General features: G+C 37.6%; 1 long non-coding RNA gene across 1 annotated transcript; it reads left to right on the top strand.

The window, feature by feature from the left end:
- Positions 1-351: 351 nt before the first annotated feature.
- Positions 352-4,918, top strand: LOC144577355 (uncharacterized). Its single transcript, XR_013521047.1, has 2 exons — positions 352-479; positions 1,843-4,918. It is a non-coding gene; the product is annotated as an uncharacterized LOC144577355 (long non-coding RNA).
- Positions 4,919-24,958: the final 20,040 nt, after the last annotated feature.

Below are 24,958 nucleotides of genomic sequence, written 5' to 3'. Positions count from 1 at the left end.
AGCATTCTGATAAGTATTTTAAGAAGAATTAATGTAATTTTCACTATTAATATTCTTCCATCATTTTATTTTTATTTTTGGACATATGGGTGCTATAAACAATGCAATGTAAGATTTATAATGACTCTTTCTTTCTTTCTTTCTTTCCCTCCCTCCCTTCCCTTTCTTCCTTCCTTCCCTCTTTTTCTTTCTTTCTTTTCCTTCCTTCCTTTCTTTCTTCCTTTCTCTTCCTTCCTTCCTTCCTTCCTTCCTTCCTTCCTTTCTTTCTTTCTTTCTTTCTTTCTTTCTTTCTTTCTTTCTTTCTTTCTTTCTTTTTCTTTCTTTCTGCCTTTTATCTCTTTCTTGTTCTAGTGCTGACGTCCCTTGTGTATAATGAAACACTTCAGAGAATGATATTTTTTCTTCAGGCACATGAAGATGATGTGAATATCAAAATGATAAAGAGGACACAGGAAAAATAAGCCATGAAATAATAATAGGTTAAGTAAATTCATATTTAATTAGGTTTTGGTAAATTTGTACTGTATTACTTACAACTACTTATTTTCTCAGAAATCATGTCTGTTTTTTGGAAAATTAATTTTATGCTGCAATTTAGAGTAATACTTCGTTTTCTTTAACTATTGAAAAGAAATTAGCAATACTGTATTGCATGTTATACTTAATGGCCATTGCTAAAGCTACACAAAAATATGTAAGATATTAATTAATAGCATTCATTTTGCCTTGTTATTCTTTGTGGTTCCAAACACTAGAAAATACCACTGATAGCTTAAAAACTGTTACACATGGCTGGAACCCAAAGTTATTTTTTTTGCCATCACTGTAAGGGATACTGTGCATCTTATATGTCTTGGTATCCTATGTACAGAAAGTGACATCTACTGGAGAAAGCAGAATTGAATATTTACTTTCCAAACTATTTTTCTGCCAAACTTCCAGACAAGTTGCACTATCCTCAAGATTATCTGAAACTTGGAAAACAAAGAAAGGTTTTACTTAGTTCAGTATGGTGTAAAGTCTGGTTGGTTTTGATTATCATTTTTCAAAAGATGCTCTGTAGGAAACTGGTTATTGGGCCCACACAAATTATTTCATAAGAAACGCTATTGAAGAGGTCTGGAAAACACAATTATAGAACATTCCCTTAAGAATGTAACTGAAATTCCAAATAACTGTCAGCCATTGAGTGAGGGATTTGAATAGGACTCCACTGTAACACTTTGTCTAGAAACCTTTTTGGAAAATATGTCACTTCTTTACATGGTCTGGAAATAGGAGTTGTAAAATAAAATATGAGATTAGAATATAAAATATCTCAGATGGAAAGACATTCCCCCATGCTACTTTGTAGCCTAATGACAATTTATCCATGTTTATAAGATACTGTCTAACTTCATGATCTAACCAAACTGATGTTCTCAGGGAATGGGGGAATACTAACCAAGTGTTTTTCACTTGTGGTCAAAACTAAGAAATGACCTAAAGCCCTGAAAGACAGAAATGATACTAGCTTTATACTTATGACAATAATTTCCATTCTTTAAGTCATCACTTTCTCTTACAGAGGCCAAAAGCCTTTCTTATCTTAATGGAGGGTACAGTGGTGGCCATTTTCAAGACTTTAATGAGGCATAGCTCCATTTGGCTGCTTCATGAACTTCATAAAACTGTAATAGTGACTAGAAGTCCTGTTTCTTTGATTCTAGTTTGTTACCTATATGATAAGGGTTGCTTCCATATTTAGATTATGCTATATAATCCTCTGTAGTTTAATGATGGATTTTCTACATATAATTGTTATTATTATTATTATTTTAAACTTTGATTTCATTTTTGTAGCAATGCTCTCTCACTCCCTCTGCTGGCCTTGTTAATCAACAAAACCAGTGCCTAAGTGGCCCTGATGGGAATCAGTGATATCAAGCGGATGACCGATAGAATGCACTCCGTTTTGTGTTGGGAGACAATCAGAAAATCATGTTGATCTCCTCGGTATGAAACAAAAAGGCCAAGAGAAAATTTGCTTGTCAGTGGTGAAAACAGAAAAGCATGCTTATTTTTATAATTTTAAGAAAATTTTAACAAAAGGGATAATTCTCAAATCTTAAAAATGTGCTATTTTTCAGAGGAATAACACCAGTTACACACATTCTATTAAAATTTGTGTGTACTTAGTAAAAGGTGCTCAAAACAAGTTGTATCAATTTTGTATTTTGGTGTTTACACACTGGAGGGTTAAATGAAAGATCGTCTGGCTTTGTTGGTAGGATTCTGAACCCGGATTAGATATATAGCTGTCCAATGGATCAGCTTCCTGCAACCTAGAGTTCCATTATGGAGTTGCAAAGAGAATGACAGCACTTGGCAAATCCTAGGCCTAATCATAGCACAGAGAAGTGACTTTTGGAAGGTACATTACTAAGCAATTAGGACCCATTTAATAAATTACCCCTTATGGAACACTTTGAACCCTAGTGGTCTGAAGAGGTTAATGCACCTCTCACAACTGAGTGCTACTCAGTTTCCAGGGGTAACTTCAGGCCACGGCTAATCCAAACCTTCTTCTCATCAATGGCCTCTTACTCTTGAGCCACTTCTGTATTCTGGCATCAGTAAGCCCACACACTTGCACTTCCCCCTCTGCGTGCCAGATGCTTCATTTTCTTGCAGCTGAATCCATTGGGTGCAATTGCTCATGAGGCCAAAAGACTTTGTGCTGCACAGTAACTTCCTCCTTGGGCTTTCATGCTTCTTATTTGGGAGTCTTTCTGTTTCTCTTATTTATAGAGAGTTTTAACTTCTGGATTTAGTTTAAATGTTACATCTGATGTAATATACTTTCCTCCAAAATTGTTGAGTAGCAACCACATTTTAAATGAATCCAATACACAAAATTAGGTTTTAGGATATTATTAAATTTGGAGAAAACCCATGGTAGATGTACATTTGTAAACTGGAATCTTAACTATGGTTAGACACTAAAAAACATTTAAAATATAACTGTAAGGGAGAAAAAGCTTTGCTTGATGCTGGAACATAATTAGATGTTTTAGGGTTTTATTTTAATTTAAATTCAACTTGAGTTTTTGGAATGAAAATGCCTATGGGACACTAAGCACTTTTATTAAAAAAGATGGCCAAGAAGTGAAATTGGAAAAGATAGAAATGTCAAAATATTCCTGTGCATTCATAATGGCTGACATTGCTATATCATGTCATTGGTAAGCCGAACGATATTCCTGTAAACTACGGTCAAAATTGTCATGATTTCTAGCACATTTATTTAATGTTTATTCCATCTGAGCCTCTCCTGAGAGCCACAGGAGATGAATAAGACATGGCCTGCAGCTTCAATAAACTTATAATTGTTTTGTAGAGCTAGGATTTAGGTACATAGAAAAGTTAGCATAACAAATGGAAGATTACAATGGATGCCAAGTTTGTATTCACACAGAAATTTAGAGAAAGAAGAGGAGTCTCTGATCAAGAAGGTTTGATGGAGAAAATCTAATTTGCTCAAGTCCTTTGTTAAGATTTTGATAAAGAAAGCTAAAAATTAAAAAAATAAAATGCTCCAACCTTGAGAAGTAATTGAAGTTGCCTGTAGTTGTGTTTGTGAATATATTTTGTGGGATATATTTGGAGGGAATATGTTTGGGAGGTAGTTTTTCAACACAAGAACAGACATCAGTAAGCTTTTTGAATGTTGTACTTTAGTACATACTGGAAAAGAAGTAAGACAAAACACATTTTCAGTCAAATAATGTAATAAAATATAGAAAGCATTGCCTGTTGTCAGCCTGATAATCAGAATATATTTTAATGTTTTTCTAAAAAAGCTAATATAACTATAAAACACAAAAATAAATTTTCTTCGAACTTTCAGTGATTCACTGGATGAGTCATATGTTTTAAAAATTTCTTCTCTTTTCATTGTATCTTGGAAATTTTCCATATTGTAAACTATGTTTTCTTACATGCCTGTAAGAAACAAAAACCATGTTTGGAAATCCAGTGTGTACTTGAACCTGGAATATTGATGCAATGTGGGTTTATATGGTCTGAAAGTCTCGTATATTTATGCCATGTGACTTGATTAGTATCTAAACTTTGAAAAATGTTTAGGGTAGAAAAATTATAAATTATGTGTCATGTCAGAGTTTCAAAGTGTTGTAGAAAGACCTGGGTATTTTCTAGCACACAAGATGTGATATGCCTTGGGTGTGACTTCCCTGGTTGTGTTTTGAAAGCAACCTCTACATTAACAAGACAGTTGTGAATCAAGAGTCAGAGTAATTTTTGATTACTGGTAACTAAACATTTAAAAACTGGAGCCCCACTTTTAGATGTGGTGGTGAGATTATATTGGTCTCCATTCATACCTAGAAGCAAGGCATTACCACATGCAAATCTTGTTTTAGCTTAACGCTTGTATTATTCACACGAATGCCAGAGCAGATTTACTAATACTAGTCTACAACTGGCATTATTCCACATTTCAGGAGTTTGCATTCTGGGATAAACAACACTCACCGAGAGCTAAAAGTAGCACAAATGAAAGAAAATCACATTGCCTGTTGCATTTTCCTTTTTTGATTACTAAATGCATCCAAACTATGGATTAGCAAACCTTCACTGAATGCTGATTAAATTGTATGGTATAAACTATTCATGCTATAGACACGTGCCATACAGTATGGCTGCCACTAGACACATGGCTGCTGAGCCCTTGAAATGTGGTTATTGTGAATTTAAAGTGTTGTAAGTATAAAACATACACACAGTGTTCAAATATTTCATTTGCAATGGGAACATAAAATATCTCATTAGTAATTTAAAAATATTGATTACATATTGAAATAATATTTTGGATATTTGGATATATTGGGTTAAATAAAACTACTAATAAGATAAATTTCACTTGGCTTTAATTTTTTTAACCTGGCTATATAAAATTAAAAATTACAGATGTGGCTCACATTATATTTCTTTTGGATAGTGTTGCTATAGACCTTCAGAGAATTTACCCAGGAACAAGTGCTGAAAAATACAAAATACTAGAAAGAAACAGATGAGGTTTCAGCTGAGTGTTGAATGACAAAAAGGCTTTGAATAAGAAAATGAGAAAAGGGTAAGTGTGCTTTGGATAGGAGATTAAGACAAATAAACAGTATTTGATTATCTTATAAAGGGTGACAAATCCTGAGCACTTACTCCCTTAATAAGCATAGCTATCTACTACTGAGTGCTTAGAATATGACTTTTGCATACATAAATTTGCCTTTAAACTGCATAACAGTCATATAAGGCCAGTTTTATCATAACCCTTTTATTTTATTTTATTTTTGAGATGGAGTCTTGCTGTCTCCCAGGCTGGAGTGCAGTGGTGCAATCTCGGCTTACTGCAGCCTCCGTTTTCCAGGTTCCAGTGATCCTCCTGCCTCAGCCGCCCAAGTAACTGGGATTACAGGCACCCATCACCCTGCTCAGCTATTTTTATGTATTTTTAGTAGAGATGGGGTTTTGCCATATTGGCTAGGCTGGTCTCAAACTTGTGACCACAGGTGATACACCCATCTTGGCCTCCCAAAGTGCTGGGATTACAGGCGTGAGTCACTGTGCCTGTCCAAATTTGATCAAATCCATTTTATAAATGAGGACACTGAGGCTTAGACGGGCTCTGTGAATTACTGCGTATCACACAAGTAGGAAGGAAATGAAACCGTGAGTGTCTAACCTCAAAGCTTATGGTCTTAACCACAGCACTTGAGACAGGTTCACCATGAAGTTTATGGAGCTTTACACTTCTGCCACACTTGTATGTACCCCTTCCACGGGGAGAAGCTCAAGTCACCCATATCGGTTATAACTGCTGGCTGTTTCGGCTCTGATTTCCCCCAGTCACACCTCCTTTTACGCCAGGCAGTGATGGATTGGAACTTTGGGGATTTGATTCTCATTGAAAACTAGTCAAAATGGAATATACTTGATTTAGGAGCTTATACACTTACAAAATGAAGTGCATTAGTTTTCTTTTTTGATGTGAATCATGGAAAATAGAGGTTAAGTATTCTTGTACGTTCTCACTCATAGGTGGGTGTTGAACAATGAGAACACATGGACACAGGGAGGGGAGCATCACACACTGGGGTTTGTCTGGGGGGAAATAGGGGAGGGGCAGTGGGTGGTAGGAAGTTGGGGAGAGATAGCATGGGGAGCAATGCCAGATACAGGTGATGGGGAAGAAGGCAACAAATCACACTGCCATGTGTGTGCCTATGCAACAATCTCGCATGTTCTTCACATGTACCCAAAACCTAAAAGGCAATTTAAAAAAAAGAAAAAAAGAATTCTTGTGTTTGTAGATACAAGCCTGTAACAAGACTGCAAACATTGAGCATGACTATCTGAAGTCACTGGTTTTTGCATCCTGTTTGTTTTGGTGGTTCCAGATGATGAAACACATCAAACTGCCACTGACAGGCCAAAATGGGCTGAAGCTTTTCTAAACCATTAATAAAATACTTTTTATTAACACACTATAAGAAAAAAGGAAAATTATTATCATATGAAGAAGTATGCTGCCAAAATGTAGTATTATAGAGGAAGTGTCAGGAAGTCAATGAATAGAGACATTATATTATTTTTCTGGATATTGTGATGTTTGTGGTACTTGTACTTGTCAGCCTTTAATCTTTGTAATTTGTCATGAATTCTTTTTTATCTTAAAGAAATATTTTGGACCTAGGTTGACACTGACAGTTATGTCTTACAGTCTCCCAAATAGTATGTGCTTTAGGCATTACAAGACCTGGATTCGTCCTTGAACTGTACTGTATAGCTTCACAGGAACTATGGTGGGTTCTGGGGAAACATATATTAAATATTCAGAGGTCACAAAACCCCACAGAATATGTGGAAGAAAGTCTATTATGTTATTGATTCTTGTAACTTCCCTTTGCAAAACAGTGGATCAATGAGCTCTCCATTTTGCAACTTGAGAAACTGGAGCCTAGACAGATGCTATATTATGTATCCCAAATTCAGCAACGTAGGCTGATACGAATGCAATGGCATCACCGAGATTAGCCTGCTTTCTATGGTGTAGTGATGCAGCAACAAGATCATGGCTGGTAAAAGAGAGATGTCTGAGTGAAAGAGGGTAGGAAAAGGTGAAGGAAATAAACCAGCGTTTACTGAGGGCCTTACTCGCATTAGGCCCTGTATCCTTCGCTTTCACATGATTATCTTAGTTAATGAATCTTCAAATGTCTATAATATATAAAGAAATATCTGTGATGCACTACATTCTTACTGCCTGATTTTATGACTTTCCTGGGCTGCTCATAATTCAATAGGGAATGAAGGTAAAGCAGGAGGGCTCTAGAATCACACCAGAAAGTTCAGATGGAGGGAACCATACCATACATGCACCCACCACATTAAATAACACTACAGAGATATTTTCCTTGAGAGTAAAAATACTTTCTTCTCTGGGGAAACATCCCCCGCTAAGCTAAAGACCTTTAGTCAGTCATTATGGTATAAGATACGTGATCCAGGTTTGCAAAAAAATAATTCTTTTTTCAGTCATTTAAGAAAACAACTTAGATTTAGAAATATGCATGTTGCTAATCATAGTGGTGTGAAGCAATAGTTCTGATTCATGTTTCTTGAATCTTTTTTCATATGTGCTCCTGAATTTAACATCAAACACTGGGAGCTACGAATGATTTTTTTTAACTGCCAACCAGATTTCTTAGGATTCAGGAATGCATGCCTGCCAGGGAGCGTTCATAATTGTATTTATAGGCTGGATCAGTACTATTTTTGTGACCTTTGCATTCAGAGACTGACTTGGTGTCATCTTGAGTGAGGAAGAGCTCCCAACACTCTGAGGAGATAAACCGAATCCTGTGAGCACATCTCCTATATGTTCTTTTTTGCTTTATACACAGTAGATATGAATTATATCACCCCTGCCCACATTCCAAGCCACTACTTCTTAAGGTGGCTTTCTTTGAAACAGTTCTTCAAATTGCTATTCCCATACTGTAGGCAAGTTGCTTTCAAATATTGTCCAATAGCTTCATTACAGCATTCCCCTTTTTGGAAATTAGCTTCCAGTATCCTCAAAGCTCTCATGTCATACTTTTCTTAAAAAGAAGAAGATGGTTCTTTATGTAAATGATACATAGAATCACAGACGAGTAGCACAGTGCAAGGCATTCTAAATGATGGAATGACATACAAACAGATGAGAAGAGCTTTAATATGAGGAGTTTGCAACCCCTGGATTCTTGTATCTTGTCGTTTTGTTTTTTTTGGAGGCTATTGTTGTCTTCAATGTGACGAGTCTACATGGGGTTAAACATGATGCAGGCAGGCCAATGATGAACCTACTTCAACTTGGGGTGCAATCCTTGAGCATCCCCTCAGATTGTGCCTGAGACAGAATTGCCATCTGACCAGTGCTTACCTTAAGGGTATACTAAGTGTCCGCAAAGACACGCCAGAAACAAGTGGCCAAGCCGAAGTATTTGCCTTGAAATAAATGTTACATATGTCCCCAGCAGATTATATTTCTGCCACCACAATGTAATTTAAAGAAGGAAGTAATTTTTAAAAGCCTATTTTATAAGCACATTTTCTGTAACATGTCCCTTTTGTTACTTTAGGGCCACCTATCCAAAACTGTAATGGATTTGGTCCATTTTTAACTTTCTGAATGGAAAAGTTTAATGCAAACATTTAAATGGTTTGATCTCTAGGAGCTCTATCCAGGAATAATTATCAATGAAACTGGAAGTACCAAGAATTTGGCCTGAGTTTGATCAGTGAAAACTGTCTGAGAGCTGTTTCAGTAAAGCAAATTGAAGTCATCCAAAAATAATATCGTTATTGCACCATACTCAACCTCTTAAAATTAAAGTCATCTATTGTGAAAGAAAATGCTGAAAAATTAAATGACAGCAAATTTTGTTCACTGAAATTAGAAAGAGGGCTGATTTTGGAGAGTACCATGAACATTTACCAAACTAAATTTCATACAATTTCAAATGATATGTTTCAACCCAGCACTTTTTGGGATTTTGAACCCTGGAGTAAATAGTTATTTAATGTTAATTTACATATAAGTAAATTATCTAGAAATATCAATATTTTGAATTTTTCACTATCTCCAAATTTGTACCAAGAACGAACATTTTAAACAAGTGCAGCTAGAAATGGTTACACCTTGTTCTGTGACACCTTGCTCTATGGATGATTCTCTGAAATTAAAATTTTCTGCCTGGTCTTGCCTGGCACCCCCCAAGCCTCCAGCCTCACCCCACTGCATGTTTCAGAATTGCTCACTGCAACCCTGGCTTAGTGACATAACTGTTCCCTGTTCTTGGGAGTTTTACACTTAGTCATGCAATTGGAGTAATTAGTAACTATTTTTTTTCAATGTGTAGAAAGGAAAGTTTAAAGCAAAAATAAACTAAAAAGCTGCTGGTATACATGGATATAGCTTGTATACATGAATATGTGTATATACATGTATACACACACACACACACAAGCGCACACACACACATCCACGTATACCAGCACCTTTCTGGTTTAGCTATCTATATTTATATAAATATATAAATGTTTATATATATATATATATAAAATTTTTTTTTTTTTCTGAGATAGAGTCTCACCCTATCATCAAGACTGGACTGCAGTAGCACAATCTCGGCTCACTGCAACCTCTGCCTACTGGGTTCAAGAGATTCTCCTGCCTTAGCTCCCCAGTAGCTGGGAATACAGGTGCACACCACCATGCCTGGCTAATTTTTTGTATTTTTAGTGGAGACAGAGTTTCACCATGTAGGCCAGGCTAGTCTTGAACTCCTGATCTCAAGTGATCCACTTGCCTCAGTCTCTCAAAGTGGTGGGATTACAGGCATGAGCCCCATGCCCAGCCAACATGTTTATATTTTGAATAAGATTTCCAAACCAATTGCATAATAAAGGAATCTGAAATTGGGCAAGTGGATTATTCTTAGGAATATACTAACTTAGTTTATTTTTTATTGCTAGTTTTGGATCCTGTTCAGTTTTAGTGTTTGCATCTTCACTCTGGCTAGAAACTGAGGCCAGGCAGGCATCATAAGCAGTACATGACTATATATAAGGGAGGAAAAAAATGAGTTTGCTGGCACATGTCTGCTAAAGTCTTAATTTCATTTCTTATCAAAATTGCCAAATAATCTGATCACATTTTCTTAATTTTTATTTGACTGTTCAATGGTTATTGATTCTTCTTTCTGAATTATCTGTATTGAAGTATTAAAAGAAAAGGCTAAAAAACAAGGCAATACCACCTACTTCCAAGTTTACACTCTTGCATCTGCCACTTATTTATGACTGGCACTACCAGAGCTGCAACCAGATCCCTCTCTCTCAGAACGAGTTTACTGCTCTTTATTTTCTTGTTTGAAGTAGAGGGATTTAAGTGCAATGGGTTTGTTTGGACTTTTAAAAGTGGTGATTTTATCAGCCTTTAGGATTGTTTGCCTCTAAACTCCAGGCATCAAACAAAGGTGGAACTACTGGTCAGGTAATTTGAAGTCATACATGTGGATACTCAGGTGACAGTTTGTTTTATCAAACTAGTGAATGTGAAATGATAGTTTAGAATTAAACTTTACAGCTCGTTTAAAAATGATAGACTTCTGAAGATTTGGGTTTAACTTAAAAACATTTCCCCAATGATTTTTCATTTGTAAAGCTTAAAAAAATATTAACCACTACATTCAATCCTTTTTCTAGTTTACTGATCTCTTAGAAGAATTTTGTTGTTATTACTCAGCTAGGAATTACTTTCCCATGAGCAAGTTATTATAGATTTATCTAAATTAAATCTCATTCCATTTAAATTTTTCCACCTAAGATCTTCCATTAGGCTTGCAGTTCTTTCTATCTTCGTATGCTCACAGCTATTTATTTTTTCCATTAGGGCATTCATTTGGATATTTCATTTAGTATTCACCCAAATCCTATCCCTATAGAACCCTACTGTCCCCAATTTAATGATGCATTACTGCTTATTATTTATAGTCCATCAGTCCATTGGATAATAATTCTAATGTGACAGAATCTTACCAATGTCTCTCTATTCATTTTTATTTGTTTCCAATAGAAATCTTGGGAATTGGAGGAAGCTGCTTATATAATCTTTAGTAAATAGTCTTCACAGTATTTTTGGATAGAAGATGGTATATTTGTGACATTTTTAATAGCTTAATATAAAATTATGCTACTTGGAATAACGTTCTCAATGTAAAGTACCATCTAGTGCAAAGAAAAGTGGAGGGTGGATTTGGCATCCTATTTTGGAGAACTTGCTGTCACTTTTACTGCCTTAGTGTGTCACTTAAATGTTTTCTCTCCTTAGTCCTCTCCAGACCACATTTCCTCCCATTCAACTTGCTAGAAACAGGGATAAAATAGTAACCCAACTCTCTGAGAGAGTGAACTAACATGTAATAACAGATATAAATAAGTTTGGAAAATCAAAATCTTACACATGCAATCCTTTTATAGGAAGATGGCTTTACTTATCCAATCTGGGATGGATATGCATTGTAAGGGCTCTGACACTGTACGTTATTTTGCCTGCTTGCTGCAATATTACTGACCAATGCATGGAACATGTGGCATATGCCTGTGTGATTTATTGGTAAAATGAGAATACCAGCTATCTCAAGGGAATATTTTAACACAAAACTAATTGTTATCAATATTATATGTTAAGCCTGAGCATGCAGATTTCCAAGAACTCATAGGGAGGAGCTATTGGAGAAAAGACAGTCTTTTCAAGAAAGAAGTATTGGGTATACTCATACTCCCTGAAGTGTAGGAACTGAATTCCTCAGTTATTCTCTGGTTCTCTAGTGCTGTCAATCATCCTTTCTCCTCTGTCTCAGTTCTCAATATTCCAACAAATGAAAGCTTTCTGTTTCCCTCACTAGAAGTGTAAGCTTGACTCTTCTATTACATGCACTTGTATGTTAATTACAGCACTATTTATAGCAGCAAAGACATGGGTTCAACCTAGGTGCCCATCAATGATGGATTAAATAAAGAAAATGTGGTATTTGTAAACCAGGGAATACCATGCAGTCATAAAATGAATGAAACCACGCCCTTTGCAGCAACATGGATGCAGCCAGAGGCCGTTGCCCTAAGCAGTACCACATGTTCTCACTTATAAATGGGGGCCAAGCATTGAGTACAACACATGGACATAAAGATGAAAACAACAGACACTGGAGACTACCAGAGAGAGGAGGAAGAAAAATGACCTGTTTGGTTCTATGCTTACTACTTGGGTAATGATTATGATTATGATTAAAATTATGATTGCATTTGTACCCCAAACCTTATCATCATACAATATACCCATGTAACAAACCTGCATGCATACTTCCTGAATCTAAGATAAAAGTTGAAATTTTAAAAAAAAAATATTTAAACATTTGACTATCTGATCTGGAAACACTGTTACTCATTCTTTTCTTCATTCTGGATTCCAGTATTTACCATTCCTATTAAATTCCCTTATTTATACCCTTAGAGTTTTTATTAATGGAGTATATGGAGGTAAATACAATAGAGCTGAGCTTTTAGAAAGCCACATAGAATTGTGTGTTCTTTAGGACTGGGCTGACAGTACTGAGGGTGCAATCTTAATGCTCCTTTCTGGACTATTTTTGCCAGATGGATGGGAGCAGCTGCTTGAAAAAATCCTGGAATGCCACAAAAGCTCTAGAGCCTGGAATTCCTCCAAGCAAATCCAATTTATAGATTTTTACATTCATACACAGAAAACTGGTAAGGCCTTGACTTGAGATACACATTTCCCCAACCAGTGGCCAAATTCCCACCAGGTTTTGGGATCAATTGCAGCAGCAATAAATGAATCATTTTCCCTCTAAGTTCTAAGATCTAGGCCAAAAGTGGAAGGTTCACAACCCCAGGAAAAATACAGAGAAAATTACAATGACCCCTAGGCTGTGCGAATTGATGCTATCATGTGATCACTGTTTTTCTATTTTTAATGTAATCAGGTTATTCTTTATCCCCCACAATTTCTCATTGTGTGAATGAGAAAAATACCAAACAAAATCTTTAAATTACTTGACAGATTAAAAACTATTCACTACACAACTCCACAACCAATAAGCAATTTCGCTTGGAATTTTGAGAAAATGAGAAAAGGATTAAGGAATGCAAATGTCTATTAAATTAAAGGAATGAAATTAATTTCTAAGTATTGTGAATACATATTATAAAAGGCAGCCAGACAGGCTGGAGAAATAGAAAGTAGCTTGATGGAAATCTTTAGCTTTTTGAAGGCTATAGTGAAATCTGCCAACTAATAGGAGAATAGGAGGTCACACTGTGAAATTAATAGCCAGTAAATTTAGAACAAATAAAACATAAATGCTTTTGCACAGCATTTAAGCAGCCTATGGCACTGACAACCGCAGGAGGTCAGAGTTAAATGCTGTCGAGCCAGAATTAAAGAAGAGCATGGTAGCATCTCACCATCAGCATTTGCTGTTAGTTGGATGATGATTTGGGTGCCTTCATCCTTTGCTTTAGAATTCAATTATGATTGCACTTTGTAAAAAGCTAAGAAGGATGTAAGACAAACAGCAAGAGTGGAAGCAGATAAGGACCCCTCTCTGTGAGTCTACCCTGCATTACTGAACACAAGAAAATTATTAGATGAGGCTGACAACTGCTGAGTTTCCAAATCTTGCAGATACATGGGGTAATATAAATCTGGAGAAGTTTGTACATTCAAATGTCCCATCTTCAGGCAGGCATTGTATAATATTCTTGTTAAATTAGAATTTCTTTCGATTTACAAAATCTATTTGAAGAGGGAGATTTTTATTATGTTCCTCCAATTTAATATTTAGCAAATTATTACTTTCTTCTGTTTGTTAACCCTAGCTGGGACCCCATACACATATCTTTGGAAAATACAGGGTTTCATGATGATGCTAGTGGTCCATGGTACTTTGTAATTTTTCATAGCACAAAAGCAGCAGCACCTCGAGTGGACAAAAGACACTTCATCTATGATCATTAGTGTATTAAGTATTGCAGCAGTGAAGCCCAAATCCTGGTTCAAGAAATAAATTTATTCCAGTTCACAAAATGAATCTTAAGTGTGACTCTCCATTTTATTGTTGGCCATAATCAATGCCTCGTCATTGCTTATTAGAATTTTTTAAATGCATAGGCAAAGAACAGAAAGATACGTGGGCACCCCTTTTTACTTCTCCACCCACAGGATATTATTGTCAGATTGAGTTAATGTTCTACTAGGAATTACTTGGTGTGATGGGGAGGTAAAAAGACAGGAACATTTAATTCTTCATTAATCTCTTTCTTGCCATAATTAGCAAAGGTGTAAATATTAACACCTCTGGTTTTAGTCATAAGTTGAAACTATCATGCATAAACTTGCTGCCATGGAGGCCACATTCTTCAAAAACAACACCTGACCATTTCACCTGGCATCTTAATTTGTTCATATTTTGGCTGCTAAGCATTCTGCTTTTCTGCTGCTATATTATAAACAATTTTGTTCTGTTAGTTTGTAGTATTTTTTATTAGCTTTAGAATTGTTAGGTTGAAATAAAACACTATGGTTTGGGGGGCCATTCTTTCTGTCTCTTTTTCTTTTTAATGCATTTCCCCCATAAATAATTTTTTATTTCAGCATTTTCATTGTAATCATGGTTATAATTGACAGCTTTATAATACCAGGGGGCACAGTTGAGGTCTCTTTCTCTTTTCAAACATTCTTTCGATCCACTGCAATGACTGTTTTTCTTTGTTTCTTTGCTGTCTGAGAAGAGGCAGATGATCAGAGGGAGTTCCTGGCGGTGGTAGAATATTACATTCTATTGTAACTAGTAGTTTACATAGACTGTGCAACTAAGTATTCTGTGAAACAATTGGAAATGACTTTTCCTTTTCCTGTGCATGGCCAGTGTTTTCATAAATCTGAAGGAAAGCCTTATGGTTTTGAAATCTGAAATATTTGTATCTACTTTTTAATTGTTGATGTGCTGATGTCAAATCACCATGCTGGATATTTTTAGTCCCTATCCCCATGACTGATGGTGTGTGTAGAAATCAGAAGTAAGGGTATCACTGCTGGCAGAACTGGAGTGAATTAGAAATTCCATTTTCAAGACATTTTAAAATATTCACTTTTTAACCTCCTTTTAAAGCTACCTCTTGCTGTATTTTGCAAGGGTGGGGATTTAATGCATGATGCCTACACATGTGTACATAATATTCTCTACCTTTTGTCTTTAATATTCCTTGGTTTTTAATTATTAAAGATAAGTATTTGAATTATAAATATTCTAGTTATACAGGAATAGGCAAAGCAGGCATATACCCTCAGGCAAAATTCTTCCATTATCCATAATCCTTCTGCCTCCTGCCTCCATTTCTCTGCTTCCTATCTTATGTCACCTCAAAAAACACACAGATGCATTCTTTTAAACCAAGATTCTCCTCCCCACTTAAACCATAGAAATCCCTTCTCAATATGTATAGGGGCCTCTTTCTTGAAGTGGGATGTCATACTTGTCCTAAATATAATAAAGTACTATCTTCAAGGCATTTCTGCATCCAAAACACTCCCCAGAAACCTGCCGAGCCCTCCTATCTAACCAGTCTGAATGTCACAAATCATAGCCCAGAAACTGCTTTATAGTGAATCATTAACATTGTCAGCAATGACTTGGCAGAGAAAAAAAGCTTTCCATTAGAGAACTGAGGGAGAATATACAAATGACAGCATTGTCATTTCACTCCTATTGTTTTATGAAGCTCAGGACTGATTAGTAAGAGTTTATTACAGAGGAATATGATTGTGTATTCCATATAGCGTATGCACTGTGTTAGGTATTTTTACATATCCCGCTTACATTTTAGAGCTTCATTGTCCATTTTAAATTAGTTTTGTTTTTAAAATAGTGCTCACAGTGCTGGGAAAAGTTTTAAAGGATGACTGAAGGTACACAAAATGGATATGTGGATATTTGCAAAATAGCTGACCTGATTATTTTTAAATGAAAAGCCATTTGTACAGCCACTTGCCTGGGATTACAGTCCTCCTGATTCTTTTCCTAAGCAGGGATGACTAAAAAGGACAGAGTGCTATACCACAGATGGGCAAGAATGAGTTTGGAAGAGTGTTCTCTGTCTTTGATGGTGGGTCTTCCATTGTTTTCTGGAGTTGAAGGGAAGTAGGGTTTGGAATTATTTGTTTCTTGTATTTGCTTGGGCTTATATTCTCCAATACTAGAAGCACCAGGTTGGCTGAGATTCCTTTGCCCCTTTGCCTTGTGTGGATATATGCAGTGGATTCAGTGGTATGCTGCCCAGATTCCCACTGGAATGGAAGCACTCATTTCCCCAGGGACCACAGTGTTTCTTGCCATTGGCTTATCCTATGAATTCCCCTTTGTCAAAGGCAGCTTCTTACCCCAAGTTGCAACCCTTCCCCAGGACCATCCTGAATTCAGTGATGAATCTATGCCTCAATTTGAGATACTTCTGGCGGGCTATCCCAGATTCAGAGCTCCACATGAGATTGGTGGAAGCCTCTGTTTTGACTGCCTTAGTTCAGCATCTCTCTTTGACAAGTCCCCATTCCTTTGCTTGCTTACACATGTCATATCTGAGAGCATTCTCTGATAAACCACAAATCTTCACTTCAGTGTTTGTTTTATAGAAAACTCCACCTATGACACTTGATAATGAGGCTGGTCTTGGGAGGCAGACTCTAAAATGAGATTTTGAGGAATAATTATTTGCTGACTGGTTGGTAATTAGAACTCCATTACTGGTGATAAGGTAGTGACGCAACTGTGAAAACTTTCACTGATGTTGAATTTTGATGGGATATAAGCAGAAAGAAATGTATTACAGATTCAATATCTCAGGTGTTTTAGACTTTAGGGCTAGATAATAATTAAAGGAGTATAGAACTGGATAGCTATTTTTTTTTTTAAGAGATGGGGTCTCCCTATGTTGCCCAGGCTAGTTTTGATCTTCTGGGCTCCAGTGATCCTCCCATTTTGGCTTCCCAAAGTGCTGGGATTATAGGTGTTAGTCACCACATCTGGCCTTCTGGATAGTTATTGTTGCAAGCTACCATGCATTGGAAAAGACATGAAAGGTGGAGGGAGATTAGTCACCAAATTAGGGTGACGTATAAAAGCCAGAGGGCCTCACTAGCAGCATATAAAGAGACTCCTATTTAATGCAGCTGGAGAGTGAAAAAGCTGAGGCTCTCACTTAGGACTTAATAATGTGAGTAGATTATCTCCGAAGAGGGCTGATCTTTCAACCATCAAGTTGTCTGCAAAACTTTGGGCTCTGATTGTGACCCTGGGTCAATATTCTTTAAAGTCTCAAATTACCAGATTTCCCTGACGTCTCTAAGTCTGCAGAAGTGGCTCACTTTTCCCTCTGAAAGGCTAATGCTTCTCCCTTACTTGAAAAAACACAGAGGTCTCTGACAAGCAAGACAACAAGTGCCCACCCCCTCAGAATCAATTCCTACTTCTCTTCCTGGTTACCAGACCAATAACTGGAATTAAGTCACAGCATATTCTAGTTGGTTAAGTGTCGGGCCTGAGGAGCTGCAACAACTAGCCAATATGTACCTGTGAGGTCCAGAAGAATATGTATGGAAACTGGAACCTCAAGGTGCTGAATTAGGGGGTAGAATATAAGGAACATAAAAAGGAGTGAATTTATTGATATGGAAACATTTTTCTGGAATGAGAATATAATACTCTGTCAAAGACCCCAATAGAAGGAGCTAAGATGCTAGTATAATGGCACTTGGAAACTTACAGAAAGTGATGGCTCATACCACGCAAAGTAGAAAATGTGATAGCAGATGGTAGAAGAAGGACTCAAAGGAACCACTAAAATGGGAATACTATAGTGAATATAGTAGACTAGAAAACTAAACACCTTGAATGTGTTCCAGGGAAGGGCCTAGAGGAAACTCTGTTTACCCAAATAATGAGGAATGAGTTGGGGAAAGGGATGTGAGTATCACTGAAATGCTCAATGGCTGCCCACTGAAGGCCAGAGCTCAGGAGTAACAGAATGATAAGATACAGAAATAAGAGAGGCCAGTTGGTAGCAATTTTCATAATGCGTGACAAGGTTAGAGTATCAGCCAGAGAGTCCTCACCTGCAGAGAGCCATGGAGGCAATGAATGGAACCTAGGTCACCAGGGGCAAGGTAGATGAGAAGCTGACAAAGGCATGCTCAATTTACACAACAAAGAAATTCAGGGATGGACAATCACAATACTGAGAGTAACTGCTCCAGTGAAAATTCTTCATCCCTTGCGCAGTTGCTAGATCTGAGCCAGTTTTCAGACCCAGAATTCCTGAGGGAAGAATCATCATCATAAAAAGTACATTCAGTAATGATCCTCCTAAATGATCCTCCCCTTTCCCAAAGGGACCTCTGTACATTTACTTGGGTAACTTTACTGGGGAAGGGGATGACCAGGTATTTTAAGGGCTATTGATCTAGAGACCCAAATAATCATTAGAACCCCCTTAGCAGGAAGGTCTTTTAGGTCCTGGAAATATAGTTCTGGCTTAAGTAGCAGCTCAGAATTGATCCATTGGATCCATGAAACAACTCAGGGATTATTTTCCCAGTCCTAGAGCATATACTTGGAATGGATATTTCTTGGTACTTGGTAAAACTGTCACATTTGTTCTTTTGTCTATAGGGTTAGAACCGTCACAGTGGGAAAGCCAAGTGGAAGACTCTGAAATTGCCTTTCATCACAAACAATAGCAAAAAAGAAACAATATTATATACTGGGGCAAATGACAAAAATAAACACCACTCTTAAAGATCTAAAGGACCCAGACATGGTGGTCCCAATTTTGCCTTTATTCAATTCAGCATTCTGGCCCTTACAAACGCCAATTGATCCTGGAAGATGACATTGGGTTTCTGTAAACTCAACCTAATAAAGCAATTACAATGCTGTACCAAATAAGGTATCTTTTCTAGATCAGGTTTACATGGCTTCAGGTGCATGATATTCAGTGATTGATCTGGTTAATGTGTTTTTCTATCTCTGTCACAAAGATAGAATAGAGCAGTTTGCATTCATGTGGAATGGACGATACATATTTACGGTCTTTCCCTAAGACCATGTTAACTTTCCTGTCCTCTGTCATAATAGAGTCCAAAGGGACTTGGACTGTCTGGACATGATGCAGAGCATGCATCTCACTGGTTTGCTATATCGATGACATTGTGTTAATTAAGCCAGATAAACGAAAACTGGCAAATGTGCTGTAAACCTTGGTAAGATACATGCATTCCAGAGGGTGGGAGGCTAACATTCTGAAGAAGTAGGAGTCTACCATGTCAGGAAAGATTTTAGGGGTCCAGTAGTCTGGGGGGTATCAATATATTCCCTCCAAAGCAAATGGAAAATAATTACATCTTATATATCTCACAATGTCTGGTAGGCCTCTTTGGGTTCTAGAGGTAGCATATTCCACACTTGTGAATATTGCTCTAACCTGTTTACAAAATTACACAGAAGGTGTTCAGATATGTAGGGCCCTGAGCAAAAAATAACTCTATAGCAGGTCCAGGCTGAGGGGCAACCAGTCCTTTAGCTTGAGTCATGTGACCTGGCAGACTTTCTGGTATTAGAATAGTCAGTGCTGGGAAAAGATGCTGTGTGGAGTTTACAGCAGACTACAGTAGGAGAATCACAATACTGAACCCATGAGTTCTGAAGCAAGGCCATGCGATCTGTAGGAGAAAATTACACACTATTTGAAAAATTGTTCCTGGGCTTTCACCCGAGCCTGATGCTGACTCATAGATACCACAGGACCACATGGCCAGAATTGCCTGTCATGATCTGAGAACTCATCAAATCATATGATCATGTTGTCTTAGAAGCCACCTAAGAGGGAAGTAGGCTGTGTGCAGTGGCTCATGCCTGAAGTCCCAGCACTTTGGGAGCCTGAGGTGGGTGGATCACTTGAGGGCAGGAGTTCAAGACAAGCCTGGCCAACATGGTAAAACCCTGACTCTACTAAAACACAAAAATAGCCAGGTGTGGTGGTGCATGCCTGTAGTCTCAGCTACACAGGATACTGAGGCAGGAGATACCTGGGAGGTGGAGATTGCAGTGAGCCCAGATCGTGCTACAGCACTCCAGCCTGGGTGACAGGGAAAGACTCCGTCCCACAAAACAAAACGAAACAAAACAAAACAAAACACCAAAGAAGATGGAAGTACTGCATTTGTGGTCAGGAACTGGCAGAGACAGAGGGCACAATCAAGCTCCTTGAAGAGGTGGGCCAGATTCCTGTGAATTTACCACTGTTACTGGTAAATTAATCTACACAGATTAGTGCCTCCCTCTTAGCTCATGCCTCTTGCCTGTGGTTGTATGTGGGTGATTTTTTCTACTAGCTTATCAATCTCATCTTGAAAACCAGTGGAAAGGAGACGTATCCTCAATGGACAGAGATTTAGATGGTAAAGTGAGGGTCTTTCACTTTGTGTGGAAAGAAAAGAGTCCCAGAGTTAGAATATATATGGCTTTATAGTGGCAAAAATCCTTGACTGTTTGGTCAAAGTCCTAGAAGAGGAAAAATCTGAAGCCTTGGTGAGGGTTATGAAAATGTGAGTATGGTCATGCCGTGTGAAGGTCTTTACATCACCAGTTGACACTCACTGGGGACATCCACCGTGGAAAATGTACTAAACAACCATGCATATAGAGCCATTGGACATGAGCCAAGTCTCTGTCATTGGCCACTCAAGTATTGGCACAATGGGTACATGAAGAACAACCATGGGGCCAGGAATGGCAGCTATGCATGGTGCCAGAGGCATGGCATCCCACTCACCAGGGCTGATATATAATAGCAACTATTATTGCCAAATGTCAAATCTGCAAACAACAGAGACCGATGCTAAACCCTCAGTATAGCACCAACTCCTGCGTAGACAAACCAGTCACTTTTCAGCAAGCTGATCACAATGTACCGCTTCCATCATAGAAATGCAACAATTCAGGCTGAGCATGGTGGCTCACGCCTGTAATTCTAGCACGTTGGGAGGCCTAGGAGGTGGATCACTTGAGGTCAGGAATTTGAGATTAGGCTGGCCAACATGCCAAAAAACCATCTCTACTAAAAATACAAAGAAATTAGGCAGGCATGGTTGTACATGCCTGTAGTCCCAGCCTCTTGGGAGGCTGATGCAGGAGAATCATTTGAACCTAGCGGGCGGAGGTTGCAGTGAGCAGAAATTGCACCACTGCACTGTAGCCTGTGTGACAGAGTGAGACTCTGTCTCAAAAAAAAAAAAAGCAACAATTCTATTCGAGTATTATAAACAATATTTCATGTTTGTATAGGCCCTATTGTCCACAGGGCCTGTATGAGTTTTCCACACTGCACTGTATTTACCATAAATTTAGCAGCTTAAAATATCACACATTTATCTCATCATTTCTGTTGGTCAGAAGTCTGGACACAGATTGAGTTTTCTGAGTCAATGTCTTCTCAGCCTGAGCTGCAAATGTTGACCAGGACTACGGTCTCCTCAGTGGCTTGACTGGTGAAAGATTCATTGACAACCAGCATCACTATCTTAGGCCTACAGAGTATTTGACACTCTGACGCAGGCTGTTGTATTACACTGCATCAGACCATGATTTATGTGCAGTGGACATATAACCTTAGGATTCACTGGTCCTATCACATACCATACCATGCAGAAGATGCTGGCCTGATAAAGGAATGAAACAGCTGTTTGAAGGCCATTTTATGATGCTATGTACTTAAAAGGTAGAACATATTAGTCTGAAAACCAAAGATAGGAATGAACATTTTTTTTATACCATCACTCCCAGCAACTCACTTGGGAATCTGCACTTTCTGTTCCCCTTTTTGGAGACCTGGTTCACAGAGGGGAAATACTGTTAACAGGGCATACAGCAAGGGTCCCATTAAATTTAAGCTACTGCTGCTACCTGATCACTTAGTATTTCCTGCAATGGGAAAATTGCAGACATCTAGGGTTCTGTGCCTAGATGTGGTAAACTTACTGTTTGAAGCAAGTGAATCTGAGTTGTGAAAGAGGTTGACTATAGCAGACGCTGTGGTGTGTGGCCCAAATCCCTCTTCAGGATGAGGAGGCTCATTCCGCAGCTGTCAGGAGTGTTGCCTGCTGATGACTCACAGCTGAGTTCATTCCAGAGCTGATGCTCTGTGAAGACAACCACTTTGCCCCAGGTGATACCATCTCCTTGGGGGCAGTTCCCTTCCCATGACTGGTCAGTGTAGAAGTAGAGAACCCTGGCTGTCTTAACTCAACGTGGGCTTTTATGAAGGGCCATCCCAGATTTAGAACCATAGTGGGAGTGCCTGACACTTCTGTCACAACCTAACCACAGTTCCAGTCTTCTGCTTCTTCACTCCCTGACAGATAACTTACTGGAGGAAATTCCCCAATTAACCACCTGCATGTAAATTCTGTCTTAGGACTGCTTCTAAGGAACCTGACTTAGAACAACACGGAACTCCCAGAGTGAAGATTTTTGATAGTATAAAGTGTTCAGTAAAACAAATTGCACAATTTGCTTCTCTTAATTGATATGACAGATTACTTGTTCTGGGAGACTTAAGAATATATTCTGTGGGCATAAACTCCTCGGTGAGAATATTGTCACAAATTACTGAAGATATTTTAAAGAATATTTTAAAATGGAATATTATTAAATTTTTTTCTTTCATTTTGTTTGACTGAGACAACATATGTTAATGCCAGGAAATGTTGCAGTCTTTCTGCGTATTAAGTATAATAAAGGAAGCTGGTTGGATCAATATGTTTTCTACAACCATGCATATTATGCATACGCTGTAAATTAAATTTGTCACCTCCATAAAAGGCAATTGCACCACGTTCTGCATATCTAGACATCCATGAAGATAAAAATGTATTGAACCACAAGTAGTTAAAAATAATAAAAGCGTACCATCCCGTGTAACACCCAGCTAGGCAAAGGCAGACAGAACTAATCCGACTTGACACTGCCGAGCTCTGCCTCACCATCTTGCTGGTGGCGGAATTCCCACTGAAGTTCATGTGCGCTTTGCTAGAGTGAGGACCATGGGATGGAGTTCACAGCTTTCCTCTGGCGGAATATGTACAGGTCAGACTTTACTCCTTAGGTTTCCTTCATACCTCACATTTGAGTACAATATTTTCAGGTAAAATTTTAGCTAGATGTAGGCTGAGCCTTAAAGAAAACAAAAGAGAATAAAAGCATCTCAAGTATATCATTCTCTGCTGGTAACCAACTGGGTTACTTCACCCCATTTTTGATATGGTCCTCAAAGGTAATATAGGATACATGAAAGGCTTCACATATACAGAAAAATTATCACTCAGATTCAGTCAACCTAGAAACCACTTCAGTCAGAGAATTAGCTCCATAGCATTCTGTTTCATAGCAAAGAATGAAAGAATTTGCTTCTCCTGATATTTCTAAAAATGTCTGGATTGTCCCTAACGTTGGAACTAAAACATGTTTGAGTAACTATAGAAGTAAATGTTCCTCATTCTTACATCTTAGAGCAAGACCAGATTCTTATTTGAAGACAAAGGCATTCATAGGTTATTTCATCTTTTTTAAAAATTTTATTCCCAACGATTACAATTATATACTTCATGATGTGGTCAATCAGGAAAATACAATTCAGTCACTGAGATGCATTTTATGATCTTTGAATATTGTTGGAAAATGCTTGTGTTCCATTGTTATCTGAAAAAAGAGAACAGAAAAATGTTAACATGGTATTATACATATGCTCTATATTATAATGTACTCGGCCATTTACCTACCATGAAACATATATGTGCTTTCTAATTATTCATGAATAAAAACACTGCTATGATGAACATTTTTGTGCATAATGTTTCTCCACATCTTGGATGACGTGTGAAACGTGGGGAACAACTGAGTCAAAGATATGGGCACGTTAGTGTCTTAGCATTTTGACATCCGTTTCCTGTATCATTCCCAGGAATGTCTGAAAGTATTCATTTCATTTTACATGATGAACTGAGTCTTAAAGATAAAGCATATATTGTCAATGATCCAGATTTTTTTCTGAAATAAATAGCAAACCTATTCTGATGAGGGTTCTTAGCCAGTTTGAGAAGACAATGTTTTGCATTGTGAATTATGAAATATAGTCCATTGAAAGTAATAAAATGAATATTAAAGTATATAGTTTCTCAAACAATAAATGTGATTACAAAATTCTTAATGATTTCTACCCACTACCCCTCACTGTAATCACTCAAAAAGTACTTTATTTCCAATGGTGGTAGCTTAAGGGAGAAAGGGGAGGAAAGGCAAGAGTCACTGACAAGAGATGACGATTTTGGGCTGGTTCTTTAATATGATGGGAAGAAATGAAGGGAAGCAAAGGAACAGAAAAATAAAATTCCTTCAGTGCTGAGTAAGAAGACATAATTTGCTGTATTCTCTTTGGTTTACTATGAACAAGCTTTCATTCCTTTCCCCTCTTGTTCCCCTCTCCCCCAATATCCTGCTAGTTCTAAATATGAGGAATTTAGCACACGAATGGGTCTATATCAAGGGACCAAAGCAAACTTCCAACAAGCGCACACATTTTTACATGGACAGACAGATATTGTAAGATCTTCCTTTATTGTAAACTCCATTTGAACCACCAGTCCTAATACAATTCAGTGCTTTACTCTACTTTGTGTGTATTTTCACCAGACTGTTGTGTTCATGTACATTTGATTCACACTATA

This window comes from Callithrix jacchus, chromosome 8 (assembly GCF_049354715.1).
Source record: "Callithrix jacchus isolate 240 chromosome 8, calJac240_pri, whole genome shotgun sequence".
NCBI lineage: Eukaryota > Metazoa > Chordata > Mammalia > Primates > Cebidae > Callithrix > Callithrix jacchus.
This window is presented reverse-complemented; position numbering and strand designations above follow the sequence as displayed.